The sequence below is a fragment of the Chrysemys picta genome, chromosome 6, assembly GCF_011386835.1.
Source record: "Chrysemys picta bellii isolate R12L10 chromosome 6, ASM1138683v2, whole genome shotgun sequence".
Lineage (NCBI taxonomy): Eukaryota > Metazoa > Chordata > Testudines > Emydidae > Chrysemys > Chrysemys picta.
Window position 1 is genome coordinate 27,149,212 of NC_088796.1, and position 19,267 is coordinate 27,168,478.

A 19,267-nucleotide genomic window follows, 5' to 3' on the forward strand; every position below is an offset into this window, starting at 1 on the left:
CTGAGCTGCATGCAATTCTAGGGGGGGCCGTCACCACTACCCCACCTCTGACCGTGGATTCCGAGGAGGCAGTACTCTCAGACATGCCTGAGGATTCTGCGGATGGGGAAGATGAGGAGGAGGAGGACGAGCTTGTGGAGAGCACACAGCACTCCGTTCTCCCCAACAGCCAGGATCTTTTTCACAGCCTGACTGAAGTACCCTCCCAAGGCGGTATCCCAGACAATGAGGCCATGAAAGGGACCTCTGGTGAGTGTACCTTTGTAAATATAAAACATGGTTTAAAAGCAAGTGTTTTTTAATGATTAATTTGCCCTGAGGACTTGAGATGCATTCGCAGCCAGTGCACCTACTGGAAAAGTCTGTTAACGTGTCTGGGGATGGAGCGGTAATCCTCCAGGGACATCTCCATGAAGCTCTCCTCGAGGTACTCCAAAAGCCTTTGCAGAAGGTTTCTGGGCAGTGCAGCCGTATTCTGTTCTCCATGGTAGGACACTTGACCACGCCATGCTAGTAGCAAGTAATCTGGTATCATTGCATGACAAAGCCTGGCAGCATACGGTCCCGGTGTTTGCTGGCATTCAAGCAACATTTATCTCACTGTGTTATCCCCAGGAGAGTGATATTGTTCATGATAACCTGGTTGAAATATGGGAATTTAATGAAGGGGACAGAAGTGGCTGTTCCTACTGGACTATTTGCCTGTGTCTGAAAAGAAATCCTTCCCTGCAGTTAGCCAAGTGCGGGGGGGGGGGGGGAGCGACATTGGCGCTGAGCTTTTCGCGTTTGGCTAGCAGGGATCTTCTCTGATATCAGCCACGTGGTGTGGGGAGGGGTAAAGTAATCATCCCAGAGAATTGGATGGGGGTGGGAGGTATTTTGGTTTCTGCTGCTGCACGTTAACAGGAAAACCGCAGCACTCAATGGGCTTTGCTTGGTATGGGAAAGGAGGGCGCTGCTTTAATGAAGGTTGCAGAAGCCAAAAGACAATGGCTTACCATGGCTGCATGCAAGCCAAATTCTGTTGCCTGGCCCTGCGTCTGTGATCTTTAACATCAAAGCCGTAGGCATCCACTACACTAGACAGAGAGAGATTTGAGAGTTACGGATGTTTGCTGAGAGCACAGGAATGGTAATGGCTCAGGAATCTTGGGTTCAGTTCCAGGTTTTGGAGGGAGTGTGCTCTAGTGATCAGACTCTTCTGCCTGTTTGCCCCCTCCCCAGCCCCAGGTCAACCCCTTTCTGTCCCTGCACCAACTCCTTCTCATAACCCCCTCCCCAACTCCTCCTCCTCGTGACGTGAGTCCTGTCTCCTTGCTGTGTCAGTCCTCAGTCCCCAATGCTATCCCAGTTCCAGTCTTGCCTTCTAGGCTCCTCATTCAACATCCAGTCCTCCCCCAACCACACTGGCTCCTGGTCCCGATCTCCTCCCACCTCTACTCCAGCTGCCCTTTGTCCCAGTCCTCTCGCTCTAGCAGTTCCAGTCGGACTCACTTCATCCCTCCCGCCGGTCCCCAGGGCCGGTGTTACCATTTAGGCAAACTAGGCAGTTGCCTAGGGTGCCAAGATTTGGGGGCGCCAAAAAGCAGTGCCCCCAATTTTTTTTTACAGCGTTCCTGGGCTGGGCTGCCGGCGGTGCGCTGACACATGCGGCTCAGACTCCCTCTCCCCGCTCAGCGGCCGCTCCACTTCTCCCGCCTCCCAGGCTTGTGGCGCCAATCATCTGTTTGGCGCCGCAAGCCTGGGAGGGGAGGAGAATTAGAGCGGGGGCGGCGTGCTTGGGGAGGAGGCGGAGCAGAGGTGAGCTGGGGTGGGGAGCTGCCGCACGGCTCCCCGAGGGGGGGGAGCTGCCTCAGGGCGGGGGGGGGGGGGAAGCTGCCACAGGGCTGGGGGTGGGGGGGGGGGGCGCAAGGTGGAAGTTTCACCTAGGGCGCAAAATATCCTTGCATGGGCCCTGACTACCTACCTGTCTTTGGATGACAAAAGGCACTGGGATTCTTCAGTGGAAGCCAGTGTTTCCTGGTCATGCTGCTACCAGATGGGAAGAGAGAGCAGGCCCCTGACCTCCCCATAAAATGATCTCGAGGTTGGGAGTAAGAAGCAGTAGGCACACCAGGCACCCCTCCTAAAGAGAGCTGATTGGAGAGTGACAACCTGGCTGGTCCCCCTTCCCAGTCTCTCCCCTTCTGACTCCTCATCCGATCTTAAGTCTCTCCCCTCCTGGGCCATAACCGGGGAGGTGCGGGGCTGAAAGGGCTCGCACACAAGACTGGCTTTATCTTTACTTAGGAAAAGTGGTCGAGTTTAGGTGGGGCTTAGCCAACACGCTGACTGGGTGACAGCCTGGAGGCAGGAGCCCAGAACACGACCAGCTAAAGGTGCTTCCTAAGGCCAGCCAGCACGCGCAGGTCGGGGGTAGCTAACACGTGTTAGCGAACCCAGAGCTAGACTCAACCCCTCTCCGCACGCAGGACACCAGCAGCGCTCTCGCTGTCCCCTTCTTGTCGGACTAGGTCCCCGCAGGACAGACTCAGCCCGCCCATGACCCTAATTCAACCCTCCTCGGTCTGCCTCCCAGCTGGCCCCGGGGGCGTGGGAAACGGGCCAAGATAAAGCAAGTTCCAGCCACCTCCGCCTGGGAAAACGGACCCTCCAGCCCGCTGAAGTGATTCAACTTCCCGGAGCTGGAGGGCAGGGAATTTCCTACCGCATCACCCGCGGCGGAGAGCGGCGGCCGGGCGTGGAATGCGCTGGCCGCGCGCCCGCCCGCCCTCGCTGGGGCTGAAGCACCCGGCCCCCGCACGTGGAACTGCGGCCGCTGCGCGGCCCCCCGCGCCGAGAAGGAGGCGGGAAAGTGCAGCCCCCTCCCGCTCCAAGCCGCCGTTCCCGTAAAGCCAGCCGGGGTGGCTGATTCACCCCGGGGACAGCTGGCGAGCACGGAGCCGGAGCAGCCCTGGCTGACACACACTGAAGCCCGGCCCAGCTGCTCAGACTCCCAGCTTCCCAATCCCTGCTAACGAGCGGGGGAAGGGAGGGCTCTGCATGCAGCACGTGCCCCGCTCCAGGTGCCTTCCCCTAGCCAGGCTGGACGCCTTCGCGACGAGCGTCACTCAGTCACTGAGACAGCTCCATCAGCCAAGGCAGTGAGTACCCCTCTTCCGCTAGCGCCTCTCTCCCGCTCTCTTCTCTCTTTACTCCGTTTATTTTCCAGGGGAGGATGACTCCTTCCTGGGCACCCAACATGGGTGGTGATTTGGGGGATGGTGGCGGTCAAGTTTATATCCCCTCGCCCCCCCCCCCCCCCATCCATGGCCAACAACAGCCCTTGAGGTTCCACTGGTGGCTTTTGAAAGGGGGCTTTTCTACCACTAGCAAGTATTTATTGCAAAGGTTTTCTCTTTGAATTTCAAACTTCTGTAGTGCTTGGTAAGGATCTAGTTAATTAACACATCCTGCGGTTTTGTTCTCAGACTCCTCCTGCAGTGACCCAGAGAGGGATGAATATTTAGTTAGATTTATTTATTAGATGTTAATTGGGTTCCAAACATTTGCCCGAGCTTATTTAGTTAGATTGGCCAAAGCCGTTAACATATCGCAAACACTGGCCAGCATTAATCAAGTTCCAGGTTTGGTACACACAGGTCTCAGCCTGTTTAGAACAATGCAAACATCGTTAAAAATCTTTTAAACTTTTTATTAAAGATACAGATAGAAGGAACAGTTACAGCATTTGTAATGTACAATATTAAGTAAGGCTTTCATTTTAACAAGATCCTTTGTTTCTCTTTAGCTGGAGAGAGATTTTAAAAAGAAAAAGATACCCTTCTTTGACAGTCTCTTGGGTAGTAATAACTGTCCTTTTGGGGATAGGCAAAAAGTTAGTTGAGATTGACTGGAGCTGTTGCTGCTTCTACTTTAGTTAAAGCCCTGTCCCATTTCATCCCTGTCCCATTTCATCCCAGATGGTGTTGGGGATTCAGCTGGAGCCAATAGAGGTGGCAATATTTTTGGGTCCCTCTCTCTCTGGCCTGATCAGGACAGCTTTTAGGATTAGGATGAAGGAGATCTCAGGAGACAATTGGGATGGTAGCCATGGTACTGAAACTTGCTTCAGTAGTCTTCCTATTCTTATACCCTTTCCCCCACCAAATATTTCTTTAAGGACCCAAAAAGGGAGTGATGTGTATAATAGCCTATCCCCATTATTTTGCCCACTAATTAGGGCTGTCAAGTGATTAAAAATTAATTGTGATTAATCACACTGTTAAAGAATAACAGAATACCATTTATTTAAATATTTTTGGATGTTTTCTACATTTTCAAATAGATTGATTTCAGTTACCACACAGAATACAAAGTGTACAGTGCTCACTTTGTATTATTTTTTATTACAAATATTTGTAAAAACAAAAGAAATAGTATTTTCAATTCACCTAATACGAATAATGTAGTGCAATCTCTATCATGAAAATTGAATTTACAAATGTAGAATTATGTACAAAAAAATAACTGCATTCAAAAATAAGAACTTTAGAGCCTACAAATCCACTCAGTCCTACTTCTTGTTCAGCCAATCGCTCAAACAAGTTTGTTTACATTTGCAGGAGATAATGCTGCCTGCTTCTTGTTTACAATGTCACCTGAAAGTGAGAACAGGCGTTCGCATGGTACCGTTGTAGCTGGCCTCGCAAGATATTTACGTGCCAAATGTGTCCATGCCGATGACCGGTTCTGCTTGATAATGATCCAAAGCAGTGTAGACAGACGCATATTCATTTTCATCATCGGAGTCTGATGTCACCAGCAGAAGGTTAAATCATAGACTTTAAGGTCAGAAGGGACCATTATGATCATCTAGTCTGACCTCCTGCACAACGCAGACCACAGAATCTCACCCACCCACTCCTTTATCAAACCCCTAACCTATGTCTGAGCTATTGAAGTCCTCAAATAGTGGTTTAAAGACTTCAAGGTGCAGAGAATCCTCCAGCAAGTGACCCATGCCCCACGCTGCAGAGGAAGGCGAACCCCCCACTACCCCCAGCGCCTCTGCCACTCTACCCTGGAGGAAAATTCCTTCCTGATCCCAAATATGGCGATCAGCTAAACCCTGAGCATGTGGGCAAGACTCACCAGCCAGACACCCAGGAAAGAATTCTCTGTAGTAACTAAGATCCCACCCCATCCAACATCCCATCACAGGCCATTGGGCATATTTACCACTAATAGTCAAAGATCTATTAATTGCCAAAATTAGGCTATCCCATCATATCATCCCCACCATAAATTTATCAAGCTTAGTCTTGAAGCCAGATATATCTTTTGCCCCACTGCTCCCCTTGGAAGGCTGTTCCAGAATTTCACTCCTCTGATGGTTAGAAACCTTTGTCTAATTTCAAGTCTAAACTTCCTGATGGACAGTTTATATCCATTTGTTCTTGTGTCCACATTGGTACTGAGCTTAAATAATTCCTCTCCCTCCCTAGTATTTATTCTTCTGATATATTTATAGACAGCAATCATATCTTCCCATAGCCTTCTTTTGGTTAGGCTAAACTAGCCATGCTCTTTGAGTCTCCTTTCATAAGACAGGTTTGCCATTCCTCAGATCATCCTAGCAGCCCTTCTCTGTACCTGTTCCAGTTTGAATTCATCCTTCTTAAACATGGGAGACCAGAACTGCACACAATATTCCAGATGAGGTCTCACCAGTGCCTTGTATAATGGTACTAACACCTCCTTATCTCTACTGGAAATACCTCGCCTGATGCATCCCAAGACCGCATTAGCTTTTTTCATGGCCATATCACATTGGCTGCTCATAGTCATCCTGTGATCAACCAATACTCCGAGGTCTTTCTCCTTCTCTGTTACTTCCAACTGATGCATCCCCAGCTTATAACAAAAATTCTTGTTGTTAATCCCTAAATGCATGACCTTGCACTTTTCACTATTCAATTTCATCCTATTACTATTACTCCAGTTTACAAGATCATCCAGATCTTCCTGTATGATATCCCAGTCCTTCTTTGTATTGGCAGTACCTCCCAGCTTTGTGTCATCCGCATTAGCACATTCCCACTTTTTGTGCTAAGGTCAGTAATAAAAAGATTAAATAAGATTGCTTCCAAAACCAATCTCTGAGGAACTCCTCTAGTAACCTCCCTCCAGCCTGACAGTTCACCTTTCAGTACGACCTGTTGTTGTCTCTTCTTTAACCAGTTTCTCATCCACCTTTCAATTTTCATATTGATCCCCATCTTTTCCAATTTAGCTAATAATTCCCCATGTGGAACTGTATCAAATGCCTTACTGAAATCGAGGTAAATTAGATGCACTGCATTTCCTTTTTCTAAATAATCTGTTACCTTCTTAAAAAAGAAGATCAGGTTGGTTTGGCACGATCTACCTTTTGTAAAACCATGTTGTATTTTGTCCCAATTACCATTAACCTCAATGTCCTTAACTACTTTCTCCTTCAACATTTTTTCCAAGACCTTGACACTACAGATGTCAAACAAACAGGCCTGTAGTTACCCGGATCACTTTTTTTCCCTTTCTTAAAAATAGGAACTATGTTAGCAATTCTCCAGTCATATGGTACAACCCCTGAGTTTACAGATTCATTAAAAATTCTTGCTAAGGGGCTTGCAATTTCATGTGCCAGTTCCTTTAATATTCTTGGATGAAGATTATCTGGGCCCCCCGATTTAGTCCCATTAAACTGTTCGAGATTGGCGTCTATCTCGGATGTGGTAATATCTACCTGCATATCCTCGTTCCTATTTGGCATCCTACCATTATCCCTAAGCTCCTCATTAAAGACTGAGGCAAAGTATTTGTTTAGATATTGGGCCATGCCTAGATTATCCTTAACCTCCACTCCATCCTCAGTTTTTAGTGGTCCCACTTCTTCTTTCTTTGTCTTCTTATTTATACGGCTATAGAACCTTTTACTACTGGTTTTAATTCCCTTTGCAAGGTCCAACTCTACATGGCTTTTGGCCTTTCTCACTTTATCCCTACATGTTCTGACCTCAATAAGGTAGCTTTCCTTGCTGATCCCTCCCATCTTCCACTCCTTGTAGTACAGGACACCCCAAGCACTATCCCAGGGGAGATTCTAGTTGCTTTCTTCCCCAATGTGATTTTTGCCCAGACAGACTCTGTCTTATCCATTCCATCCCTTCTTATTTCTTTACAGTCCATCTCATCATTGATATACAATGCTACTCCACCACCTTTGCCTTTATTTCTGTCTTTCCTAAACAGCACATACCCTTAAATACCTGTACTCCAGTCATGACTGCTATTCTACCATGTTTCTGTTATCCCTATAATATCTGGTTTCACTTCCTGCACCAGTAACTCTATTTCCTCCATTTTGTCACTGAGGTTCCTCGCATTGGTGTACAAACATCTCAATTTTTGCTGTTTGGCTTTACCCGATTAGGCCCAGACATTCTACTGCCAGTATCACTTATTAGACTGGTATCTACACTACCCTCCCTGCTTATGTCCATTCTCCTACCCATGGCTGTATCCTTTCTGACTACGTTTTCTTCCCTCTCAATGTTAAAATCCGGCATGGAGATTACCTGGACATCTCCCAACTATCTCCCCCCAATTCCTTGTTTAAAGCTCTCTTAATCAGTTGTGGCAGCCTCCATCCTAGAAGTCTATTTCCCTCCGTACTCAGGTGAAGTCCATCCCAAGAGAACAGTCCTCTGTCCATGAATGCCTCCCAGTGGCCATACATTCCAAAGCCCTCCTTATAGCACCACTGCCTGAGCCATCTGTTGATCGTCATAATCTTGTCATACCTTTGTTGCCCTTCTCTAGAAACAGGCAGAATCCCACTGAAGATCACCTGAGCCTCGATTTCCTTAAGCGTCTTCCCCGGCCTGGCATAGTCTACCTTGATACGTTCCAGCGAGAATCTAGCCATATCATTTGTTCCCACATGAAGGACAATCAGTGGATTCTTTCCTGCTCCCGTTAGGATCCTCTTCAGCCTCAGGTCCACATCCCATATCTTAGCACCCAGCAGACAGCACACCCTTGGTTAATTTTCTTTTTTGGTGGTCCAGTTCTGTAGTTTCTGTATTGGAGTGTTGCTCTTTTAAGACTTCTGAAAGCATGCCCCACACCTCATCCCTCTCAGATTTTGGAAGGTACTTCAGATTCTTAAACCTTGGGTTGAGTGCTGTAGCTATCTTTAGAAATCTCACATTGGTACCTTCTTTTGTCAAATCTGCAGTGAAAGTGTTGTTAAAACGAACAACATATGCTGGGTCATCATCCGAGATTACAATTCTCCCCAAAGAGTTCAGTCACAAATTTAATTAACAAATTCTTTTTTTAAACGAGCATCATCAGCATGGAAGCATGTCCTCTGGAATGGTGGCCAAAGCATGAAGGGGCATATGAATGTTTAGCGTATCTGTCACGTAAATACCTTGCAATGGTACAAAAGTGCCATGCAAATGCCTGTTCTCACCTTCAGGGAACATTGTAAATAAGAAGCGGGCAACATTATCTCCCATAAATGTAAACAAACATGTTTGTCTTAGTGATTGGCTAAACAAGAAGTAGGACTGAGTGGACTTGCAGGAACTAAAGTTTTACATTGTTTTATTTTTGAGTGCAGTTATTTTTTGTACATAATTCTACATTTTGTAAGTTGAACTTTCATGATAAAGAGATTGCACTTCAGTACTTGTATGAGGTGAATTGAAAAATACTATTTCTTTATCACTTTTACAGTGCACATGTTTGTAATAAAAAATAAAGTGACCACTGTACACTTTGTATTCTGTGTTGTAATAGAAATCAATATATTTGAAAATGTAGAAAAACATCCAAAAATATTTAATAAATTTCAATTGGTATTCTATTGTTTAACAGTGCCATTTAAAAGGGTGGTTAATTACGATGACTTTTTTTGAGTTAATGGCATGAGTTAACTGCGATTAATCGACAGCCCTAGGCCTAATATCTGACACACCAACTTTGATTCATTTATCTTCCACTTTTACCAAACATAGTCCTTAGTCATATCAGCATGGGCTTTACTGTTTGGAGTAATGTAGTCTTACTGTCTGGTTCTCTTGCACCTGTTTATAACTTTCATTACTGAAAGTAAATTAACCTACTTTACAGCAATGTTTTTTATTATATATTATATGAAAGTTCACAAGGTGGTACAATACTTTTTACAAATGAGGCTACAATTAGGGTAAACTTGTAGCCTCAAATATTCCAACTGTGACCACAAAATGACTGGTGTGCATGACTCTAGACACATTTGCCGTAGAACTTAGAAAGAATGTGGGAACGGGGAGTTAAAAGCTGGATCCTGACACTTGTTGGTCTCAGTTCCACAATTTCTACTGCATAAATAGAGAACAAATATCAATGCTCCTCTTCAGATACCCTGATGCATCCTGGCCCAGCAATACAGTCCAATACTACATCTAGTATCTGCTGGAGCAACTAATTTTTGGCCCCAATACTTCAAGGTTCATTGTTTAAATACATTGCTCCAACAACAACAACAAAAATCTGAACACATCCGAACAACAATGATGCAAATCCGCCTTGCTAGATCCTGCCAGATTTTGGCTCAGTTTCCAAGATGCCACTACTTAAGAGAACATGTTTACCTGCTCCAGTGCATCTCAGAAATACAGACCTGGATGCATCTGATCACAACAGCCCTGCAAAAACTCAGCTTTCTCATCTGGATCCTGTCAAATCATACCAAATTTTGGTCACAAATGCAACTGTACAGTCAAAACAGAGGAAAGAAGTATTGCTTCTGCTGTCTCTCTCTCCTTCTCCCTCCTCCCCCACATTTACTTCAGCAAACCTCAGCATATCTGGGTGGAAGCAAGCAGCAAAAACTTCAATAGATCACCTGTATCCTGCTGGATCAGGCTAATTTTTGATTGCATGTCTTCCCCTAGTCCAGAGTAAACCAAATCCTGACATCAGTACATGTAGCTCATGCCTGAAGTAGATCATATACTAGCTCTCTTATTGCTGTAGAATCCCTTATGTTGGGCTACTGATTCCATCAGTATCAGTCACAGACCTGGACCCTGGCACTTTACCGACTGTGATATAGCTTGTCTTCCTCCACCTTGATGGGTATGGGGAGTGCAAGGACTTCACATATTTTAAGAGACACATGAACATGTAATGCTCTTTTTTGTTTGGAATAAAAGCCTTCACAGGAGAATATTATTAATTACATAATGTCTTTCCTGTTTGGGTAATAATGCATGGGGTTAGGTTTCTAAAGAGCTTTGTATGTATCAGAGAAACAAGAACTAAGTAATGACTTAAGTACAACTTTATGTGCCTAGCAGATCTGAATGGTATCAGTTCATTTCTTACATAAGCATTTTTTAAAAGCCTGTTATTTACCCATTAACCACAACAGCTCAGTAGATGCTTTCTCTCACTCTCATGAAGATATATATATATATATACACACAGAAAAAGACTGCATATGTAAAAAAGATTGGCTACTTTGTAGAACTCAGTACTTCAACTGTGTATTTTTTCAAAATACTAAGAGTTAGCGGGTCATAATATGCACTAATCAATGCCATATTTAATTTCTTAAGGGGTCTATTCAGTCCCAGGCTGCCTCAGTGGATGCTACTCCACAGAATCTCTGTGAGCCTCCAAATATGTACTAAGAACAGGGGTTGCTGCCTATTCTGAGGAGGGACATTTCCTCCTGGAAGTAGCCACTTCAGTCAAATTTCAGCTGCATACAGTTGACTTCCAAGTGGAGGAGTCAGATGCAGAAAGCTAGGAGTCAGGAGATGAGGGATCTAAACACAAATTTGATCATGGGCTCACCTTAGATAAGTCATTTAGCTCCCAAGCCTGAGCTTCCTTGCCTGTAAAAGTGAGAGAATGGGAGCATTCGATGAGAGATGCTGTACAAATCCAAACAATTGTTATTTTACTATCCCAAAGGTCCTGTTGAATGGTAAATTCTTTCCTGGCTGTCTAGCAGTCAGTGAAGAACATTAGGAAAGCCATAGAACTGAAGCATGTTTCTCCAGCCGACAGCTCCATAATGATCCTTTTGGCTCAAAGGTCTCCCTCTTCACCACTGGAAATTGGGTGGAGGAATGAGCCTTCAACATAGATACGGGGAGACCAGCAAGAAACTGGGAAACGTTCCCCTTCCCCCCCCCCATCTAGGTGAGATTCCGCCAACAGATGGAATGAGGAAGCTGCCTTTGTCAGTCAGGGCAGGAGAGGCCTCCACTCATCTTTAACTATAGGTATGATATGTCACCTTTTATTTAATTTAAGACAAACAAAAGACGACAACACTACCATAACAGAGCCATCCTTGTCTCCACACTCTCACCATACCAGGGGAGCTGACTATAGGCATAGGAGTCGTAACTTCCAGTCCTGGGAGGTAATAAAGATGGCTTAAATGAGCCAAGCCACAAGTAAATTGCAAACATCTGCAGCATGGTTAGACTAGCATTTACAGTCATGTTAGTTAACTAATGTTCATTGGCAATCAGTCAATTCAAGTTATAAGAAGGCCACACTCTCTAGTCTAGATATATCCTTAGTAGCATAAGTGTGAATTAGGGATGTAAAATGTTAACTGGTTACTTGATAAGCATCTGTCTTACCGGTAATGTATTCAGTTAATGGTTAAATGTCTAATGTGCACATTAAAAACACCGCAGCAATACCATTTCATAGTGTATGTGGAACTAGGTTCCGCATTGTTAGGAGTCGGAACGATTGCTATGGAACTGACATCATAGGCACGGGAACTAGGAGTGCGGGGGTGCCTGCAGAACCCCCACATTTTACATGGGGTCCCGGCTGCCAGGCCCAGGCTCCCACTATTAAAAATGTTCCAGTGCCACTGGTTCACACTGAATCTATCATACATATATATTATCTTTATCAAGTGCCTTTATTAACAAAAACAGCCAGTCTTATGTGTAAAACCCACTTTTTTGTTTAACTTTCTACATATTATCCTTTAGCTGTCCAAAAATACAAAAAAGTCCGATTAGAATTTCAACTCTACTGCTGATTTTTGTTAAGAAAAAATAACATGTTTACATGCTCTGGTGTCAGTCTTGTGTGCAGCCGATTAGTAAGGCTAGCATTGGAAAACGCATGTTCTGCAGGCACAAACGTTTCTGGAATGCACAGGTACTCTTTGCCAGTTTCCCAAGCCTTGGAAAATGCTTTGCATGGACCTTCCATCACTTCAATGGACTGCATTCCAATGAAGGACAAGGCTCCCTGAAGTAATTTTCCAGTTCATTTTCTACTGCATTCTCCTTTTTGGCATAATCTCCACCTAAAAGCATCACTATAACACTCTTCTCAGTTTCACGCATTTTTTTTTGGCACTGGCTGTATCGGCTGATCCGGTTCAGCACTAGCACTCGGAAGTTCTTCTATTTCTAACATCGATGCAAGTTGCAGATGCTTTGAGTTACCAGCAATCTGGACAACAGGCGAAAGAAACCACATGTGTTTATGGTGTGGATCTAACAAGGAAGCAATAAGTGCAGGTTCGGCAGTTATGGCAGGATTGTTGGGTTTCATGCAATGTTTCAGAGAGTGACGAACAGCAGCCTTGAAATCAGAAACGTTTCCATTTTCGACAGGAACTTTGCTTCTGAGGTGAGTTTGGACAAGACTTGCAAATTGGATAAATACTTGAAATTGACACTGACTGTTCAGCAGACATGGCAGTTGTAGCACATTTTAAAGTGGAAAGTAGTGTTAAGATGTCCTCTGTTAATTGCCAGTGCTCACCTTGCAGCTGAATCGTTCGGGCATCAGATTGTTTTGTTACAGAGCTATCTGAAAGCGCACAGTTGTTATAGCCCACCTTTGCTCACAGGGTCTTTCGAACACGTCATATACTGAATTCCAGTGAGTTTTACGTGACTGGATCAGGCAGTGTCGCTTAACCTGAAGCTGTGTTTGTTTTCTTTCAAGTGCTTTTGCAGCCACAGTGCTGTGGTGGAAGTGTGCAACTAGTCTACTTGCAGCTGCAACAGCATGATCCACACTACTTGAAGAAAACCCAGCATTTATGGCTAGCTGCAAAGTATGGGCAAAACAAATGACAGATTCCCACGTAACATACCTCGGTGTGTTGGAAAGCAGAATGTTGCTTGTATTATTGTGTACGCACGCCAAGACATGGCCTGCCAGACCCCATCATTCCACTGTAGTGTTTAATTTTTCAGCAAGGTTTTCCGTTGTATGTTCTGCCATACTTTCGGTTTCTAGAATTGCAGATCAAAGCTCCCAATTTTCAATATAATGGCAAGTGATAGTCTAGTAGCTTTCTCTAGTTAATACTGTCTAGCAGTCATGGCGTTTTTCAATTTTTCCCAGACAGACTTCACACAGTCTTCATAGCTCTTCTCGTCTCAAGGTTATAGTCTTGTCTCACAGGCACACAGTATTCAGGTTCTACAAAACTCATCAATGCATGAAAACCTGTACCCTCAATGACATTTACAGACAGCATATCTATAGTGATCATGGTGCACAACAACTCTGTTAGTTTTTTGTCACGTTGTGTGTTGCATTTTCTTGAACTGCCAGAAACAAACGCTGTCAACGTTGTTTGATTTTTGCCTTTTTTCCCCACATGAAACAGAGGGATGTTTCAGCTTCAAATGGTTCAGCATTGCTCCGGTGCTGTTTGCACACCTCAGCTCTGAATTACACAGTTTACATTTAACGGTGTGTTCTGTTACTTTTGTGAAATGATTCCAGGCATTACTCCTTTTCGATCACTCCATCTTCTCTATGGAACAGTATTACCAAAAATCACAATAATCTACATAGAATCTTAGAACTGGAAGGGACCTTGAGAGGTCATCTAGTCCATTCCCCTGCACTCATGGCAGGACTAATTAGCTAGACCATTCCTGACAGGTGTTTGTCTAACCTGGTCTTAAAAATCTCCAGTGATGGAGATTCCACAACCCCTCCATAGGCGATTTATGCTTAACCACCCTGACAATTAGGAAGTTTTCCTAATGTCCAACCTAAACCTTCCTTGCTACAATTTAAGCCTATTGCTTCTTGTCCTATCCTCAGAGGTTAAGAAAAACAATCTTCCTTCTCTCTGTAACAACCTTTTACATACTTGAAAACTGAAAGAATGACATGGACCATGGAGCTGTAAGAAGAATAATTTAGGCAGGGCTAATCTGAGGTCTGCAAACCTAAGATCTTTGGGGTGGGGGCTGTCTTTTTGTTATGTACTTGTACAACATGCAGCACAGTAGGGCTGTAAGGGGGTTGCTACTCACCACACATGCACCTCTTTCTGGCTGGGAATTAGCTCTTGCTCCACCTGGTGCCAGCTTCCATCAGTTGCTCACGCCGTGGCCGCTCTGTACCGCAGGGTGCTCATTCTTCATGACTCAGCCCTCCAGCTAGGTCACTATGTAGTTTCTCACCTTCCAGGTCCTATAGGACAAACTGTCCGGTTGATTTTTCAAGTCTCTGGGTCTTGTGCCATTTTTCCAGCTGCTGGTAAGGGAACCCAGGTCTGCCTGGTACTCTGTTCCAGCCCAGAGAACCTATAACTAGAGATCCAGGTCTGCCTAGTCTCAGACCCTGTTGCTGTTTACCTGGGCTCCTTCCTACCCCACCTCTCTATCTCTTTGCCTATCTCTGGTTTACCTCTGGAAATTCCTCTGCTCCCCCTGGCTACTTCACCCTTCCTAACCTCTTACCAGACTGCCCAGTCCAGAACAGGACCCCAGGGCTTACTTTCCCTTGGGGTCTCCTCCTTGTCCCCAGCCAATTCCCTTTTCCTTTAGGGAGTGACTGCAGATCCCTGTAGCCCCTTCATATTTTATAATCCTAACCCAGTTCCTCCCCCAGGTGGGCTTCATCTCCCATTAGGTTTTATCCAGTTCTGGTTCCACTCCAGGTGCAGAATATAAGGTTAATTGGCCCCTCCTGGCCCATATTAACTTGCTCAGGGCTTGTCCTCCTCCTGTTGGGTGGACATGCCATCACAGGGGCCCTGATCTGCAACTGGCATCCGTAGATGCCACCCCCAGTACAAATAATATAACAATTCACTGAATCTTGGACACCAAATGTTTTCTGTAGATCACATTTTAACCAGTGAATGTGGGAAACTGTACTTTGATCCATTATTAATTTTACACTATTGATCAATAAAGTATACAGTGTTACCCAGTATAAACTAGACTGAAAGGGTCATGTCCGTCTTATTACATCAGATGTTATGTACTAAAGGAATTTTTCCCAGCAGAATTACTGGTAACATTTACATTTGTGTGTGAAATGCCATGTTCAGTGTTATGTCAGTGCTGCACTTAGGAGAGTAGGCAGGAGTGGCTGGCAATCTGCTTGCCCTATTCTCCCACAAAAACTGAAACCTTAGGAAGATAAAGGAAGTAGGGGCAACTTGAAAATTGGAGTCCTAAATCTCCACAGCCACCAGCTGGCCTATCCGAACTCAGTCAGCTCTATAAGAAGTCACAGTATGTGTTGGCAAGTACCCTTGGTTTTATCCATATCATGTAAACTGTCTTGCAGTTTGGCACAACTATCAATCCCTGCTTAGGAGAAGTTTGGACTGGAGTAGCCAGTGGTGGTACAGGTTAGAACTGAGAGCCATTTGGGGAAGTTTGCACAGTACTTGCCTAAACTGTGCCCTCGATGGATCATATGCTCCCCTTCCCATGCAAAAAACCCCAAAGAAGAGGAACACCTACCTTCCGCATTGCCTGGTGTTTAGGGGAACAGCTATTCTATCTAATCTTTCCTTTAGGATTGCTGGATTAGTAGTAAGAAGAACAGGAGTACTTGTCAAGTATCAGAGGGGTAGCCGTGTTAGTCTGAATCTGTAAAAAGCAACAGAGGGTCCTGTGGCACCTTTGAGACTAACAGAAGTATTGGGAGCATAAGCTTTCGTGGGTAATCATAATACTCAAAAACCAGTGGGAGAACACTTTAATCTGTCTGGTCATTCAATGACAGACCTGCGGGTGGCTATATTACAACAGAAAAACTTCAAAAACAGACTCCAATGAGAGACTGCTGAGCTAGAATTGATAGGCAAACTAGACACAATCAACTCAGGATTGAATAAGGACTGGGAATGGCTGAGTCATTACAAACATTGAATCTATCTCCCCTTGTAAGTATTCTCACACTTCTTGTCAAACTGTCTGTACTGGGCTATCTTAATTATCACTTCAAAAGTTTTTTTTTTTTTCCTCTTACTTAATTGGCCTCTCAGAGTTGGTAAGACAACTTCCACCTGTTTATGCTCTCTGTATGTGTGTATATATATATCCTCAATATCTATTCCACTCTATATGCATCCGAAGAAGTGGGCTGTAGTCCACGAAAACTTATGCTCTAATAAATGTGTTAGTCTCTAAGGTGCCACAAGTACTCCTGTTCTTTTTGCGGATACAGACTAACACGGCTGCTACTCTGAAACCTGGATTAGTAGTGATGCTGCTGAATAGGCTGTCTTGTGGCCAAAATGTCACACATAGATCACAGATTCACAAGTGGAGCCCTATGAGTTTCATGCCCTTGACTGTTTTCCTCTTTGTCTCTTGGCCTTCCACCAGCACTGGCATTGGCAGTAATGCCAACCCCAAATGTTCAAAAATCATGAGATTGGCTTTAAAATCACGAGATTATGTAAAATTAATACAATAGATGTGGTGTTCTTTTTATTTGCCTTCTGCTTTTTGAGCCTTTAGGGTGCACTGGAGTCACATTTTGAAGCTTTCTCCACAGCCACGAGAGCTAGAAACTTACTGTTTCTTTAAGAATGAAGGCTGAAATCATCACATATCTACTTGATTCCAGGAGCTAGGGCTTTAAGGAAAACAATAATTATCAACAAAGAGTCCTGTGCCACCTTATAGATTAACAGATGTATTGGAGCACAATACATCTGTTAGTCTATAAGGTGCCACAGGACTCTTTGTTGCTTTTTACAGATCCAGACTAACATGGCTACCCCTCTAATAATTATCATGATATTCATGACAAAATCATGGGAGATGGTAACACTGCATTGGCTACACCTCCCTGGCAACCAGCCCTGTCCTTAGGCATACGCAGCATATGCCGCTGTGTAGGGCAGCTGAAAATTTGGGGCACCACTGGGTCTTAGTGTCTACCCTCTTGGGTCTCCTATCCCTGTTCTGACCCTTCCTGCAGGCTCCCACCACAGCTGGCTGCTGCAGCCTGGTGACTCTTACTCCGGAGGGGATCTAGTAACTTAAAAGTGAAAAAGCCTTCCAGCCTGCCAGACCTATTAGCACAACATTGAAACTGTTAAAGAGCCATTCAAGTGGTAATGAAGTCATTTAACAGGCATTTGCCAACCCCCAGCTAAATTTGTCAGTAAATTCAGAAACTGACAGTAAACAGTTGTGCATTACTGTAATATTTACTCAGAACATGTTAGTCTACAGGACCTTAGTTTAAAATTTGCTTTAAAAATATTTCATTAGTGTGTTGGTGAAGATTATAAAATCACATCTCTAAAAAAATCCTTGTGTAGATTTTTAGAGGCACAATCATCTTTAGCCTTAAATGCTTGGATCTTCAGACATATAGTTTTTTAAATAAATCCTTCAAAAGACCACCCTTATCTAAAATACACATTTTAATTTTAATTACTATAGTAAAAACTTGCTTCCAAAGTCTTCCTGTCCATCCCTTTCTCCCTCCCCTCTCCCGCAATGAAGACTTAAAGGGACAACACTCCTTTCCTTCCAGATAGCTGGACAAAGAGTTTCCCTTTCTTTACTTCTGACTATCTGGTGAACTAGTTTTAAAAGAACCCTCCAGCAAAATCAGTAAGATAAAACCTAGTAAGATATAAAATCCTTTGTTATACCTAAAATCTTTGGAACCATTTTTTAAAAATGGTGAAATTTCATAAACATGTCTATTGTTATGGAGATCACACAAAGTAAAATAGGGTTTCCTTTTTCTAAAAGCAATGAACATTGTTATGAACACACTAAACCTCTGTGACTGATTACTTTAAAATAATGTCTTTGTTTCAGTGAGTTAAATATGTAGTAATCTGGAACGATTATCTTATGAAGGCTTAAGAGTACATTTAAAATATAAAATCGGCTTAGAAATAGTGATTAAGAAAATGTAAAACAGAAGAGCTGCATCATGCATTCCATAATATTTAATGTTGTATTCAGCAAGACAGCTGACTCACCCTTACTACAAAGTTTTGGCAAATAAATTTCTGACAAACTTCAGGGCATATCAAAAAACCTGTGACTGACATTTTTTATTCCCAAGTTTAGTGCTTTTAATTAGTTTCCATCTGCATATCCAGTGTTCACCGTCTGGCATGTTTTCCACTGCATGCCAGATGGTGAAGACTGGACATGCAGAAGGTATCTAATTAAAAGCACATTTTCTTTAGAAAGAAATTGCAGAAGGGGGCGAGGCCTGGGGCAGAGCACGGGTATAGGCAGGGCCACAGGCAGAAGAGGTGGGCTGGGGAGCTAGCTTCCCCAAGCGACAGCTTCACCCACTGCCCATGACAACAGGTAAGAGCAGGTTGGCTCCCGCACACCCAGTGCGCACTGCAGTCTCCTTAGGCAGGGGCCGTATTCACAGAGCTAAATGCGCCGGTGCTGCGCATTCTGCGTGAGGGAGAGGGCATGGGGGAACTGTGACTCTCTGCTGCCATGAGGTAGGCCGGGCGTCTCGGTATCCTTTGCTGCCTTGTCCCTCCCCCATCCTGGGCTGTGAGCCCGGGCTGCCATCAGGCATAGGGGCACCAGTTTAATCAGGGCCGGCTCCAGCTTTTTTGCAACCCCAAGCGGCGAAGCGAAGGAGGAAAAAAAAAAAAAAGATAAAGCCGATCAGTGGCACTTCGGTGGCAGCTCAATCGCATTGCTTCCTTCTTCGGCGGCAATTCGGCGGCGGGTCCTTTGCTCCCTCTCTTCCTCTTCGGCGGCAGCTCAAAGAGGAAGAGAGGGACTGAGGGACCCGCCACCGAATTGCCGCCAAAGACCCGGACGTGCCGCCCCTTTCCATTGGCCGCCCCAAGCACTTGCTTCCTTCGCTGGTGCCTGGAGCCGGCCCTGAGTTTAATACTACTACATAGAGCCCCATAAATCCTAAGGACGGCCCTGCTGGCAACATTCCTGTGATTATCCCCACCCTCGCAACTCCTCTC

General features: G+C 44.6%; 1 protein-coding gene across 3 annotated transcripts in view; it reads left to right on the plus strand.

The window, feature by feature from the left end:
- The first annotated feature begins 2,752 nt into the window (after positions 1-2,752).
- The window catches only part of LOC101934454 (oncostatin-M-specific receptor subunit beta), a 75,404-nt gene continuing 58,889 nt past the window's right edge, over positions 2,753-19,267 (plus strand). Inside the window, exon 1 of one of the 3 annotated variants that reach the window (XM_005282214.5) lies at positions 2,753-3,143. The gene's annotated coding sequence lies outside the window, so the exon portion shown is untranslated. The remainder of the gene's footprint in view (positions 3,144-19,267) is intronic. The other 2 variants (XM_065550030.1, XM_065550029.1) reach the window with 2 other exon arrangements.